Source organism: Ips typographus, unplaced genomic scaffold, assembly GCF_016097725.1.
Source record: "Ips typographus isolate SLU unplaced genomic scaffold, UJ_Ityp_2.0 IpsContig33, whole genome shotgun sequence".
NCBI classification, from domain to species: Eukaryota; Metazoa; Arthropoda; class Insecta; order Coleoptera; family Curculionidae; genus Ips; species Ips typographus.
Window position 1 is genome coordinate 623,847 of NW_028098572.1, and position 14,333 is coordinate 638,179.

Here is a 14,333-nt window from a genome sequence, read left to right on the forward strand (position 1 = left end):
TCTACTTCAAATTCCCCTTCTCTGTGTTTGCCGTCATAAATGCCCTTGTCTTTGTCCTGTTTCTTGTGGATACGTAGTGCCTTTCTGGCGGGGGCGTGCGCCTTGTATCGTACGTCCTTCTGGGTGGTGGCGGGGTTCTTTCTCGATAGGGGCGGTTTACTTCGTAGGTTGACTGTTGTCTGGGGGCTGAATTGTACTCGAATTGGCGCTGGGGTCTAAATGCTGGTGGTGGGGTGGTTTCTACAGGAGCGTTATCCATTGTAATGCACAGCATTTTCATTTCATCCAAGTTTCGAGGGGCCCGGTTGGGGAAATGCGTGAGCCAGTAGTATCTTGCTCTGGATTCGTCTCTTAGGCCGTTGTGAAAAATTTCTTGGAACTCGTCAAGGTCTACCACTTGCTTGTACTCTTCGTATAGAACCCTTAGGTCGTAAAAGTAGTTTTTGTTGGTTCCAGGGACCCTTGTTTCCTTACCCGTACTTTTGAGAGTAGCCGTGAATTGATGTCGCCGTCACTAAACTCGATTTTAAAGGCCTGGCAGATATGGTGCCAATTACTGTCGGGGTAAGTTTCTTTATATTCCCTGTACCATATGTTTGCAGCCCCCTGTAAGAAGGAGTGAAAGTACAGTATTTTTAAGGCATCATTCCAGTTGTTAGCCACCGCTGTTCGCTCGTAGGTAGCTATAAATACTGGTGCTGAGTCTGTACAGGGGTTGAAAGTTGGGGGGCTGATGAACTGGGGTAGTGCGGGTGTTTTTTCTCCTGTCTCTACAGTGGAGATTGTAACGTCTGCCATGGCGTTGGTGCCTATTATCACTTTCTTTCTGCTTTCTAATCTCTCTGATTGTGCTTGTGCTAGCGGGGGTGAGTTTTTCTCTCTTATTGTTACGTCGAGTTCGCTTTCTGTATCCTCGTTGTCCCCCTGTCCGCCTTCTTTCTTTTCAACTATTGCTTTTTCTTTCTGTCTCACTACAGTGAGGGTGATGTATTCAGGTAGGCCCTCTGGCTCCTGTCTTCGTGTACCCCCCACACTCGAGCTTCTATGTCTTGGTTCAAACGGGCTGTCTGGCTTTATTGACCTCAGGTTATACCCTTTATTCATTCCTTTTTCCTCTTGAGCCTTCAGTGGTCACAGGCAAGCCTCGTTTATTATAAAAATAGTTTAAACCAAACAATTAAGAGGGGTTATCCTTACCCCCAGAATAAAAAGGCCAACACGGCCGTAATCGTCGTTGAGCGCATGAGAGTTCGGGGAGGGTGAGTTTGGTTTTAGCCCTTCAACTACACCGTAAAGGGGCACGCAAAGGTGTTCTTGTACGATGTGACCAAAAGACCAAGTGAACAACTGACAGGGTTAAGGGTTCTAACGGTCACTTCAAGTTGCGAGAGAACCCTTCTCTTATCAGCCTGGGATCCTAAGAGGGTAGCGAGCCGTCCCACCACTTCAAGTTAGAGACTGTTGCTCGCCGACCGACCCGGAGACCAGTGATTTTAGATGGCCAGCCTTGCTGAATAAATACTCGTTCGGGCTTTACTGGCCCTAATGTTAATTGAGTGGACTGTATTAAATGAAAACGGATTGTTACTGATGAATGAAAATGCCCAGCTCCACCTTGAACGGTATATTAATGAAATAAACGTATTAATAACGATGGGGGGCTGGGGTGTCTACTAAAAAATGCCAATAAACCGTGGCAAACGATATCAACGGCTTGGGGCTTCATAGACAACTGCTGCGGCGGTGCGGCGGACCGCCGTAACAGGTGATGGCGCTGGCGCATCGGGCGTTGGCTGCTTGTTGCCAACGTGTGGTCAGAAAACACGGCGTTGTTGCCACTAATAAAAATTCAGCTAGGCGATTCTAAACGTAAACATGCCCCCCACCTTGAAATATTAATTGAAATTTCAACAAAGTCAAACTTACACTAAAATAACATTATATGAACAACTTAAAACTAAACAGTCAAGTTGCAAATAACTTAAGGAAGAGGACAACATTTTACAACGGGGCGCTTAATTATACCCTTATGTGTTCTTAACGATATAACGCGTACAATTCCGTCACTTCCCGGGTGAAGCTCAATTACTCGGCCGACGAGCCACTTACATGGAGGTAAATGGTCTTCGCGCACTAGCACTAAAGTGTCTAACGTAACATTTTTCTCTGGAAGCTTCCACTTGATACGCTGTTGGAGTTGATTTATATACTCATTCGACCATCTGGTCCAGAAATGCTGTTTCATTGCTTCTATTTGCTCGAAATGAGTCAACCGATTCGTTGGAATGTCCTTAACGCTCGGGAATGGTAGAGACTGGAGCGAACGACCGATGAGGAAATGCGCGGGTGTTAGCACCTCAAGATCATTAGGGTCCTAAGAGAGCGGTGTTAGCGGCCGCGAGTTTAATATACCTTCTATCTGTGTTATGACAGTAGAAAAGCTTTCAAAAGTGAGCAAAGTATTTGATAAGACGCGACGTAAATGATGTTTAGCGGATTTTACTCCAGCCTCCCATATGCCACCATGATGTTAAGCTAGATTTATTGTCGCGAAGAAATTTTCCGAGTTCCTTCAGCTGATTGCTTGCACCAACGAAATTAGTACCATTATCGCTGTGAATATTCAAAGGCCTTCCTCGTCTAGAGATAAACCGCAGTAAAACTTCAAGAAATGAGCTTGTAGACAGTTCTGTCACAACCTCAAGGTGAACTCCCTTTGTGGATAAGCAAATGAATAATGATAGATAACATTTTATGGTTTTAGATCCACAATGGAGTAGGATTCCTTGCAGTGTAGCGAAAACATACTAAGCATTCTCGGACAGTCCGTTTGGCTAATCTTTGACCGGCAACAGGCCAAAAATTATTACGAATGTGGGCCAAAAGCATTTGAGGTCCGCAATGTAGAAGCATTTTATGTTCATGTTTGAACAATAGTATTGTGAAAGGATGCCTTGCTGAAAGAATCGCCGGGTGCTTTTTATCGAATGAGTAAGATGAATTTTTTAACCTGCCTCCAACTCGAATAAGTTCATCATCAAGAAAGGGAACCAAGCTAAGAAGACTACTCTTTCTGGAAACCACACCCCTGGCTATTAAATCGTGAATTTCAGATGGAAAAGATTGCCTTTGGGCAAGTTTTACTAAGACCAGTTTAGCTTGGCGAAGTTCTTGAATTGTCAAATGACCGGTGGATCTTTGAGATTTAAGATGGAGTGTTTTTCCTAGTCGTATAAATCTTAAACAGTAGGCTGTAGTACGCACTAATCGTATAAAAGACGAAAAACGATTAAAAGGAAAGTTGTCGTTATAGTCTACTTCGACAAAAACTTGACTTGTTTTACATTTTGTCTCCGGAAGCTGCTCAACTGGAAAGGGACTTTGTGAGGTAATGTCAATAGGCTTTCAGAGGTTTCGAGCCATTCAGGACCACAAAACCATAGTTTTGAAAGAACTAATTCATTTGGAGACAAGCCTCGGGAAAGGATATCTGCAGGATTGTCCTTGCTAGGTAAGTATCTCCAAGAACAAGTTGAAGTAAGAGACTGAATAGTAGCTACTCGATTAGCTACGAATACTTGCAAATTATTTAGAGATGATTTTAACCAAGCTAGGGCAACTGTTGAGTCTGACCAAAGAAAGGTATCGATAGAATTCATATCCATGGCTGTGTTAACCTTGTGAAATAAGTTTGCCAGCAGAACAGCAGCGCAAAGTTCTAAGCGGGGAATGGTTAAGGATTTTAGTGGTGCAACGCGTGTTTTAGATATTAATAATTTTGACCTAGCAGATCCATCGGATCTTAAAACTCGCACATAGAGACAGGCGCCATAAGCGGCATTTGAAGCATCACAGAACCCGTGTAATTGCATAGAAGCAGTGCGTTGGCTAGATACCCACCTAGGAATGGACAAATCCTTTAATCGTGGTAATTGAGAGGCAAAACCTGCCCATTGTTTTGCTTGGTCAGGAGGGACAGGCTGGTCCCAGGTTAACTTCAATGACCATAGAATTTGAAGAATTATCTTAGCTTTTATAATGACAGGACTAATTAATCCTAAAGGATTATAGATCTTTGATATTTCTGATAGTATTACTCTTTTAGTAACGGGTTTAACTAAATTTAGAGAAGATACTGAAAAGTGAAAAGTGTCTGATTGACAGGACCATAGCATGCCAAGTGTTTTACTGACTTCAGACGAGCAAAAAAAATAAGAATCTTGAGAAGATTCTGAAGGGTCAAGTTGTTTTAGCGCTTCAGTACTATTGGATTTCCATTTGCGAAGATCAAAACATCCTTTTTTTAAAATTGATAATATTTCACTGCTTAACTGAACAAGCTCAGGTAAAGAATCAGCTCCTGTAAGCAAATCGTCCATATAGAAATCTTTACTTATTATGTTGGAAGTTCGAGGATGAGAATGTTGATGTTCGATTGACAACTGCTGCAGACAGCGTGTAGCCAAAAAAGAGGCACTAGCAGTGCCATAAGTTACCGTATTTAAGCAAAAGGTTTGCAAGTCATCAGTCGGGTTTTCTCGCCATAAAATAAGCTGTAAGGGTCTAAATTTGTCCATGACTAGTATTTGGCGGTACATTTTACATATATCAGCTGAAACAACGTACTGATATTGACGAAATCGAAGCATAATAGATAAAAGATCATCTTGAACTTGAGGACCTACCAGTTGAATGTCATTGTATGACACGCCTGATGAAGACCTGGCGGAACTATTGAAAACCACTCTAAGTTTTGTTGTTAGGCTTTGTTCCCTCAGAACCCCATGATGAGGTGAATAATATTTAACTTCTTGGTCACTAGAAGGCGAGTAGTGAGACATGTGTCCTAACTCCAAATATTCTCGCAAAAACTCAGAATATGATTGTTTTAGAAGTGAATCTCGTGCAAGTTTTCTTTCAAGGGAGTGAAATTGTTTAGTGGCTAGCGACAATGAATCCCCTAACACCTCGGGTGATTGCTTTAGTGGAATGGACACTATAAAACGACCATCTTTAGAACGAGAAACATTGTCACAAAAGTTTTTTTCAGCTTCGAGCTCTTCTTTTGATCGAACTGGTTCAGAAGAAAGCTCTTCAATTTCCCAGAATTTCTGAAGCTGAGCTTGAACATCTAAGTTTCTCGAAAGGAGACACAATGACACTTTATTAGGATTGGGTAATGATAATGGACCAGAAATAAACCAACCTAACTTGCTTTTTTGAAGATATGGCATGTCGGAACCCAAAGAAATTCTTTCTAGGCATAGCAAGTCCCAAAAAACTTCAGCACCTATTAGAAGATCAATTTTGTTTGGTTCGTAGAAAGTAGAGTCGGCCAAAAGGCAGTGTGAGGGTATATTTAAGATACTTGGATCGAAAGTTGAGTTTGGTAGTTCATTTGTTATTTGAGAGATAACCAGACAATTCAGATTTTTAGCATAGTTAAAATGACGTGACCTTAATGCAATGTTACAGGATGCAGTAATGTTGGAGCCTGTCTGGCCAATGCCTGAAATCGATGAACTAATTTTTTGTTACTTAATGCCCAAAATGCTTGCAAACTCTTTAGAAATGAAATTAGACATAGAGGCATTATCTAAAAGAGCCCGACATAAATGTAATTTGCCGTTTGTGTCAAAAACTTCAACCACTGCAGTAGCAAGAATAACTTGGCTCTGAATTGTTTGATTATGCAAAGAAACTTGTGGAGTATTCGAACTTACGTTCATGTTAATGTTTGTACTTTGGTCGTTGTGCAAAAGTGAATTGTGCTTTTTTTGACAATGCTTGCAGTTTCGTGATCTACACCTTTGCACACTATGACCCTTTTGTAAACAATTAAAACAAAGATTTAAATTTTCAACTTTAATTTTACGCTCAGAAATAGGTAAGGACAAAAATTTGGCACAGTCATAAATTAAATGAGCTTCGGAGCAATAAAAGCAAGATGGATTTTTACTGGTTGAACCTGTATAAAATGATTTGCGCACCTTACCTTTATGCATTGCTACCTTGTCTAAAAAGTCGGCCCTTGAGGACAGAAATTGTTTTAATTCGTCAAGAGTAGGTAAATCATTTGCAAACTCTTGTTGTTCCCAGTCTTTAATAGTGTCAACATCAAGCTTAGAAGTAACCAAAAAAAATATTAAAGGATCCCAAAAAGCTGTTTCGATGCCCAAAGATTGTAAAGAACGTATATTTTTTGAAACTGTATCTACAAGATTTCTATAGGCGTGTGAAGAGTCCTGTTTGACTTCATAAATGTTAAATAACGCTTTGATATGGCTGTGAACCATTAAACGTTTGTTTTCAAATCTTTGACATAAAATTTCCCAAGCTATTTTGTAGTTGTCAGCAGTAACACTGATAGCTTGAATACAATGAGAAGCAGAACCTTCAAGTGAGGCCTTTAAATAGTGGAATTTTTCAATGTCATCAAGAGTTGAGTTATCATGTACCAAAGATAAGAAAAGGTCTCTGAATTCAAGCCATTTTTCAGAAATACCAGCAAATTTGGGTAACTCAATGACTGGTAATTTTGCATTTGGTTTTCTAACTTGAACACTTGGAAATGATACCTCTCCGGTTGGTGGAAGCACTGGAACCTCATTTATTGGCGTTTTAAAAGAAACAAGAAATTGTTTTACATTTGATATTGTTGTAAAATACAAATTTTCAAAAGTGACTAAATCATTTTCATCTACTTGACCTTGATCTAAGCTCTCTAGCTCAAGGGAGACTTCTGAATATTCATTCAACAAGTTAAACTCTAGATCAGATAAACGTAATTCTAATTGCAGTAAAGTAGCTGAGTTTGGAGTCTCCTCCCTAACAGATTTATAATAATTTGAAAAACGAGTCAGCTTGCTTTTAATATTTGCACGTTTATGAATTAAACAACGAATTTTATCATCAATATCAACAAACACACTCTCTGCATCATTAGTGGTTGAAACTTTCTTAAGTTTATCTTTTTTGGGTGCCATATTGTGATAAAAATAATAAGAATTAATTCAATGTACAAAAAAAACGTGGAAAATGTAAATGGTATTATACTGTTACGGTCTGGGCCTACTATGCTCGATACTTCTTAACGGGCGCTCGCTTCGGGATGAAACCGATGCGCCGCAATATCTGGCCGGGCGCGTATTAAAGTAGGCCACAGTTAGGAAGCGCTACCTGGAATATTCTTGAATGGTCAAGGCAACCCGCGAAGCGTTTCGCGGTCATTCTAGAACGTGGTTTGCGAATATAAAAGAAGCGGCGTTGACGACGGCGTAGTTAGTTAGGAAGTAGTATAGTAGTGAATTTGGGAACGCGGTAAAGTTTACATAGCGGAATAATTGTGGAATTGTAGTAGTGTTTTTAGTAGCTGTGTTAATTATTGTACGGAGTGTTTTGAAGTGTGAATAAATTTATTAATTGTTGAGTTAAATTGACTTTGTGTGAACCCACGGGAAAATCGTAACAATTGGTGTCAGAAGTGGGATCAGACTTTAGTGCGACGTGAATTGGAACTAAACTTCGGGTTAAAGACTTGTGTTCAGAACCGGACTAGAGATTTTCGGAACAGTGGTGTGTTAAATTTATTTTATGCCAGTAACAAGACGTCAAAGTGCAAACATGGAGGCCCAATTTGCAGCTATTATGGACATGCTTAAACAACATCGACAACAAGACAAGGAAGAACAAGAAAGGATTCGACAAGAACAAGAAAGAATTCGACAACAAGACAAAGAAGAAGACAGAGAGCGGCATGAAAAGGGTAACGAAGAAATATTGAACGTTCTAGCGGGGACTAAAACAGAAATCCAAGAGTATGTAACCGATAGTCTCAGAAAGATGGAGAGTGATGTTCAGTTAAAATTAAACGATGTTCGGGAAGACATTAATGATGTTCGGGACGACATTAATAAAATTCAGATTGATGTTCGGGAGGACATTAATAAAATTCAGATTGATGTTCGGGAGGACATTAATAAAATTCAGAATGATGTTGAGATAAAGCTACGCGACTTAGAGCAGAAAATTGACAGCACAGGAGTCAGCTCTACAGTGTTCACCGGAAACGGGCTCAACAAGATCAAGCCTCCCACATACGATGGTCAAACTTCATGGGCAACGTACCAACTCCAATTTGAGGCCGCTGCAAATGCAAATAGATGGAGTAACGAGGAAAAGGCTGTAGCACTGGTGGTGGCATTACGAGGACCTGCATTGGAGCTGTTACAGACTCTGCCTATCGCCCAACGAAGCAACTATGAAGCATTAGTAGCTGCATTAGAACGTCGTTATGGGGATCAACATAAGAACGGACTGTATCGAACACAATTAATGGCAAGACAGCAGAAAACTGGTGAAAATCTAGAAGAGTTTGAAACCGAAATTCGTCGCCTTGTGCATCTGGCTTACCCAGCCGTCCCGGATGAAATCCAAGAAGAACTTGTGGCACAGTATTTTGTAGATGGGATTCGAGATCTGGAGGTAAAGAAATGGCTGAAGATGTTCAAAGGGAGCAACAACAGCGAATTACTGATTCGAGCGCTGGAAATTGAAGCTGCGTGCAATGATTTAAAGCCAGAGCCTATTCAAGAGGAAGGAGTACCGCCAGCCGATCATGTTGCTACATCAATAAATAAAATTGAATCAATGTTCGGCCAATTAGTGCAACAAATGGCAGCATTAGGAAATGGTCAGTCCAGACAGTTAGAACGGTCACGTCCGATCACGAGAGTGGAGTGTTATCGATGCGGACGTACGGGACACATTAGAAGGAATTGCAGACAGCGGTCTTGTTCTCCAAACCCACAGTGTCGACGAAATCAGGACATCAGAACAAATCACCGGAACTCCTCTGTTAAAATAAATATTACATGTTATATTTGTGGACGTAAAGGACATTACCAATGGAATTGCAGACAGCAGTCTCGTTTACCGACCCCGCAGAACTGGCGTAACCAGGAGCAGGAAATGAAGAATCCGGAAAGACATTTACCGCGATATGTAGAGGATCGTCAAGCTTTGGATAGTGACTTAAGGTACCGGAAAGGACAAATTCATAATGGTTGGAGGATTGGTCAAATCGCGAAGGTGACGGATAAAGAGGCTACAAGAAGAATGAAGAGCAGCGTTTCTAAGGAAGACATAATAAAAGGACAGCGCTCAGACTCTGATTTGAAAGTAATCAGAAGATGGTTGGAGAAGGATTTGAAACCGGATTGGCAACAGATTTCCAGATATGGACCAACAGTAAGGGGTTACTGGTTGCAGTGGAATTCGCTTCGACTGCGAGATGACTTAATTACTCGCAAATGGGAAAGTCCAGACGGAAAACGCTTTGTTTACCAGACAATAGTGCCCAATTCCTGCAAAGAGAATGTGCTGCGAGAACTACATGACAGTCGCGGAGGAGGACACTTTGGAGTAAACCAGACTTTGGCTAGAATAAGAGATCGGTTTTACTGGATTAACTTCAGAAAGGACGTTGAGGAATGGTGTAAACGGTGTGACCAGTGTTCGTTACAGAAGGAATCCATCACAATTCGGGAACCTGAGAGAGAGAAGATGAAACCAAACAACGACCGTATGAAGATGACGCTGGACCACAGACCAACTGGTGGCAATTATAAGGAAGGTGATGCTGTGTGGATGTTTCAACCCAGGAGGAGCAAAGGATTAAGTCAAAGATGGCAACGACACTGGGAGGGACCTTACAATGTGGTAAAAAGGTTAAACGACGTCGCATACAGAGTCCAACGCAGCCCCAAAGGCAAGATGAAAATTGTCCATCTGGACAGACTCAAGAAATACCAGGGACTAGATGAAGCGGATCGGGACGATCAGCTTTAAGAGGGGGGCAGTGTTACGGTCTGGGCCTACTATGCTCGATACTTCTTAACGGGCGCTCGCTTCGGGATGAAACCGATGCGCCGCAATATCTGGCCGGGCGCGTATTAAAGTAGGCCACAGTTAGGAAGCGCTACCTGGAATATTCTTGAATGGTCAAGGCAACCCGCGAAGCGTTTCGCGGTCATTCTAGAACGTGGTTTGCGAATATAAAAGAAGCGGCGTTGACGACGGCGTAGTTAGTTAGGAAGTAGTATAGTAGTGAATTTGGGAACGCGGTAAATTTTACATAGCGGAATAATTGTGGAATTGTAGTAGTGTTTTTAGTAGCTGTGTTAATTATTGTACGGAGTGTTTTGAAGTGTGAATAAATTTATTAATTGTTGAGTTAAATTGACTTTGTGTGAACCCACGGGAAAATCGTAACAATACCTAAGCAAACAGACTGTAAACGGTGCGATGTGCCAACACAGAAAGAAGGTAGTAGGTATTGTGAAAAACTTCGAAAAATCACCGAAAGTTTTTATTGAAATCAGCTACCGAAGCTTGAACTCCAAAACGGTGGCACACGACACTTAACTCCGTTTCAGTTGCACAAAAAAACATGCAGGTGTTACCTTGGACTCCAGAATGCAGGAAGGCTTGTATTTGTTCCTTAGCACTGTTCCCTTCTGTATGAAAATACCTGGCTATTATGCTTTTACTTGATTTCCTTTGCTTCAATGTTTCAAAGCCTTTTCTCGCTATAGACTTTGCTATAATTATAAGCAATAATGACGTCCAGAACTTAATGGTGCAGTTCCAAAGATTCCCTTTTAGATGTGCATTTGACGCACGCCTAAAAACACAATGTTAATGGTTCGAAATACGTCGAACTTGCCGGTGACTGCTGATTTAAAACTTGTTTAAATCAGGCTCGAATGACCAAATATGTTCGGGCTTTACTGGCCCTAATGTTAATTGAGTGGACTGTATTAAATGAAAACGGATTGTTACTGATGAATGAAAATGCCCAGCTCCACCTTGAACGGTATATTAATGAAATAAACGTATTAATAACGATGGGGGGCTGGGGTGTCTACTAAAAAATGCCAATAAACCGTGGCAAACGATATCAACGGCTTGGGGCTTCATAGACAACTGCTGCGGCGGTGCGGCGGACCGCCGTAACAGGTGATGGCGCTGGCGCATCGGGCGTTGGCTGCTTGTTGCCAACGTGTGGTCAGAAAACATGGCGTTGTTGCCACTAATAAAAATTCAGCTAGGCGATTCTAAACGTAAACACTCGTCGATTGACCCAGATTCCTACCAGACTTGCTGACATAAACGATTATTCAGTATATTGTACGATTGGTATGGTGAATGTAAATGTTGGAGTCTGCGACAATATATAATAATCCCTAAACATAACTTAAAGATACTCATTGACTCAGGATCAACTAGATCTTTCATGAATCCTGACGTAGTAAAGGCAATTTATCCTGATCGAATATCTTACGACCCGTTTGTAGTAAGTACAGTTTTCCAAAAATCAAACCACGAGTTTAGTGCATTGTTGCCAACTTTTCAAAAATATTTAATTTACCAAATAACCAAGATTTAAAGTTCTATCTTTTTAAAATTCATCATGCGTTCGACGGTTTGTTAGGATTAGATAACTTAAAATATTTCAAGCCATCATTAACTATAATACAAAACGTTTGGTCACCCTTTTTGCAAGTATCGGAATTCAATTTCATCAAACAAATTCTGTAAATTGTCTTATTACTGCAAGTCCCCGCATGGAGCAAGTAATTAAGCTAAAAACTACGGTTGAAAATGGTAATGTGATAGTTCCTTACCAAAAAATGAACAGCTGTGAAATTCCAGAATCGTTGACAGTTGCCAAAGATCCCTTTAACTGACTCTATTGATAATTCTAAAAAATTGCTTCAAGTTCCACTAATTACAAAAGAAGAAGTAAAAGATTTATCTAATCGTATTTTAAGTAGTTTTACAATGCCACAATTTAAACCAGAGTACTTACAATGTGTCCCACAATTCGATGGGAATCCTAATGACTTAAACAGGTATTTGACAACAGTAGTAGAGCAATGGGGATACTGGACCATTTTGATGAAATGGTGAAGGCGCGAGGCGTAGCGTGTTGCCCCCCGTAGCCCCGCGCGGGGGCCCCCTCGTGACGTGGGGCCCCCTGTCACTTGTCATACGTCACACGTGGGGCCCCCTGTCACTTGTCATACGTCACCCCACCTGTCACTTGTCATTTTGGTGGGTGGGGCCCCCTGTCACTTGTCATACCCCACCTGTCACCATTTTGGTGGGCGCGTCCCGGTGCCTGCGTGTCACTTGTCAAAACAGGTTCGGTGAAGGTCACCCCCACCCCAACCCCAACCCCTAACCCCCAACCCCTAACCCCCAACCCCTAACCCCCAACCCCTAACCCCCAACCCCTAACCCCCAACCCCTAACCCCAACCCCTACACCCCAACCCCAACCCCTAACCCGAACCCAAAACAACCACTAGTGGAAAATAAAAAAAAATACTAAGTACTTAATGTTTTTTTATTGCGGGAGTGTATTAGACACCCAATCATGTATTTCAATACAATTGCGAAAACTACAAACATATGGTTTATCTGCTAAATGCTCCATGCATTTTGGGTAACTCGGTTGAGTTGGCGGTGCGGACCAATCCAATGACATATCAATAATACTTGGGCTAATATCTAAACCATTGAGAACTTTTTCTAAGAAATCTTTATTTGCAACACTTTTAACGTAAACGGCGTCACAACCGTACAGCGCTCGTTTAATTATATCATTTATTCGGTTATAATTAATATTACCACGCGCAAATTGAAGTCCATGGTAATTAAATGTTGCCCGACTGACTCTTTTCTTATTAGCAGCAGATAAGGATGCGTACGTCATTGGCGATTCAAACAGGTAATGGTTAACTTGCGACCCATTTGAAATGGTAACTTCTTTAGCAATAAATTCTGAACCTTGCACCCCGTTTAAGGTAAAACCTTGAATATCAACAGCAAACACTTTCATTTTTTTCAGAGAGAGAGCTCAACTTTTTAGGTCAACAGTCGGACACCTACTGAAAAATGATCAAAAAGTGATTTTTAATTTCATACATGGTCTGACCAGGGTCACTACGTAGTAATTTTTACGCTTATTTTTCAAGTAATTAGGTATTTGGTTGCAAATATATTCAAAAACAACAAATTATGCTTTTTGTTAATGTCCTATCAGCCCATATTTGGTGCTGCACTTTTCCCACCATTGACACATAATTGTTGTTGATGTACGCTTATTTTTCATGTATCTACCCACAAAATATATTTAAAAACAACAAATATGGGGTTTGTTAATGTCCTATCGGGCCTACTATCAATACATAATTGTTGTTTTTCGCTTATTTTTCATAAATCTGACCACAAAAATATATTCAAAAGTGACAAAAATATGTTTTTGGTAATGTCCTATCTCCCCTTTCTTTGGTCACAACTGCATATAAAAGCAGCGAACGCAGTAGTAAAAATAAACAGTTCTTTTCTTCCAAGTCAGTTTGCAGCAGCTAAGATACAACAAAGAACAATGTCTAAGTCACCTGCCATTAGTGATTGTGCTGAAACCCTCATCGAGTTGTGCAACATTGTTACACCACCACAAATCCGGCCCGACGAAGTGATTGAAGAAGAAGAAAACCAAAATAATGATGGTGAAGATGTCGTAAGTGATACCTATAGCTGCTGTACGTACAATCCGAATATTGACGTGAGATTACGAATAAGGGAAGTGAATGATTTTTATGAGGCCCAGGTTGACAAGCGCATCCACAGCATTACTGGAGATGTGAATCAACGAGACAAGGATTGGTGGTTGTGGAATCGTGCTGTACAGCACCATGATTTAATAGTTTTTTGCAATTTCCATTATGTTCTCGAGATAAGATCTATAAATTTAGTTATGAATATTTGCCCCGAATGCCATGAAGATTTTGACGATGAGTTTTACAAGAAAGTGGCTTATCACTACAAGGGTGTGTCTTTTTTGCTAGTGCATGAGCATAACTTTTTTCATATGAATTGTGATGTGTGTTGTAAAACAAGCGCCTATAATTTCAATTTTTCATGTGTTTGGGGCAACAAAATACATAAACGTTTAGAAATGGTAAAATTATGGGGAGCACGAGAAGAAGAAGAAGAATAAAATGTGTTTTTTATACTTTTTGGTTCTTTATTTTTCCACACAAAAACTCTCTTACAGCAGCAGCAACATTGTTTTTATTAGTACCCCCACTTGAAAAACAAAAAAAAAAAACTTGTTTATTTAATTTACTTTGCGAACAATTTCACTAAGTGGTAATTGCTCCATAATACAATCCTGAATTATTACACAATAAGCTTTAGTAGCTGCGGGTATACCCACTCTTGTTTCAATTTCTATTTTAACATCAATAGCAGATGATTTTA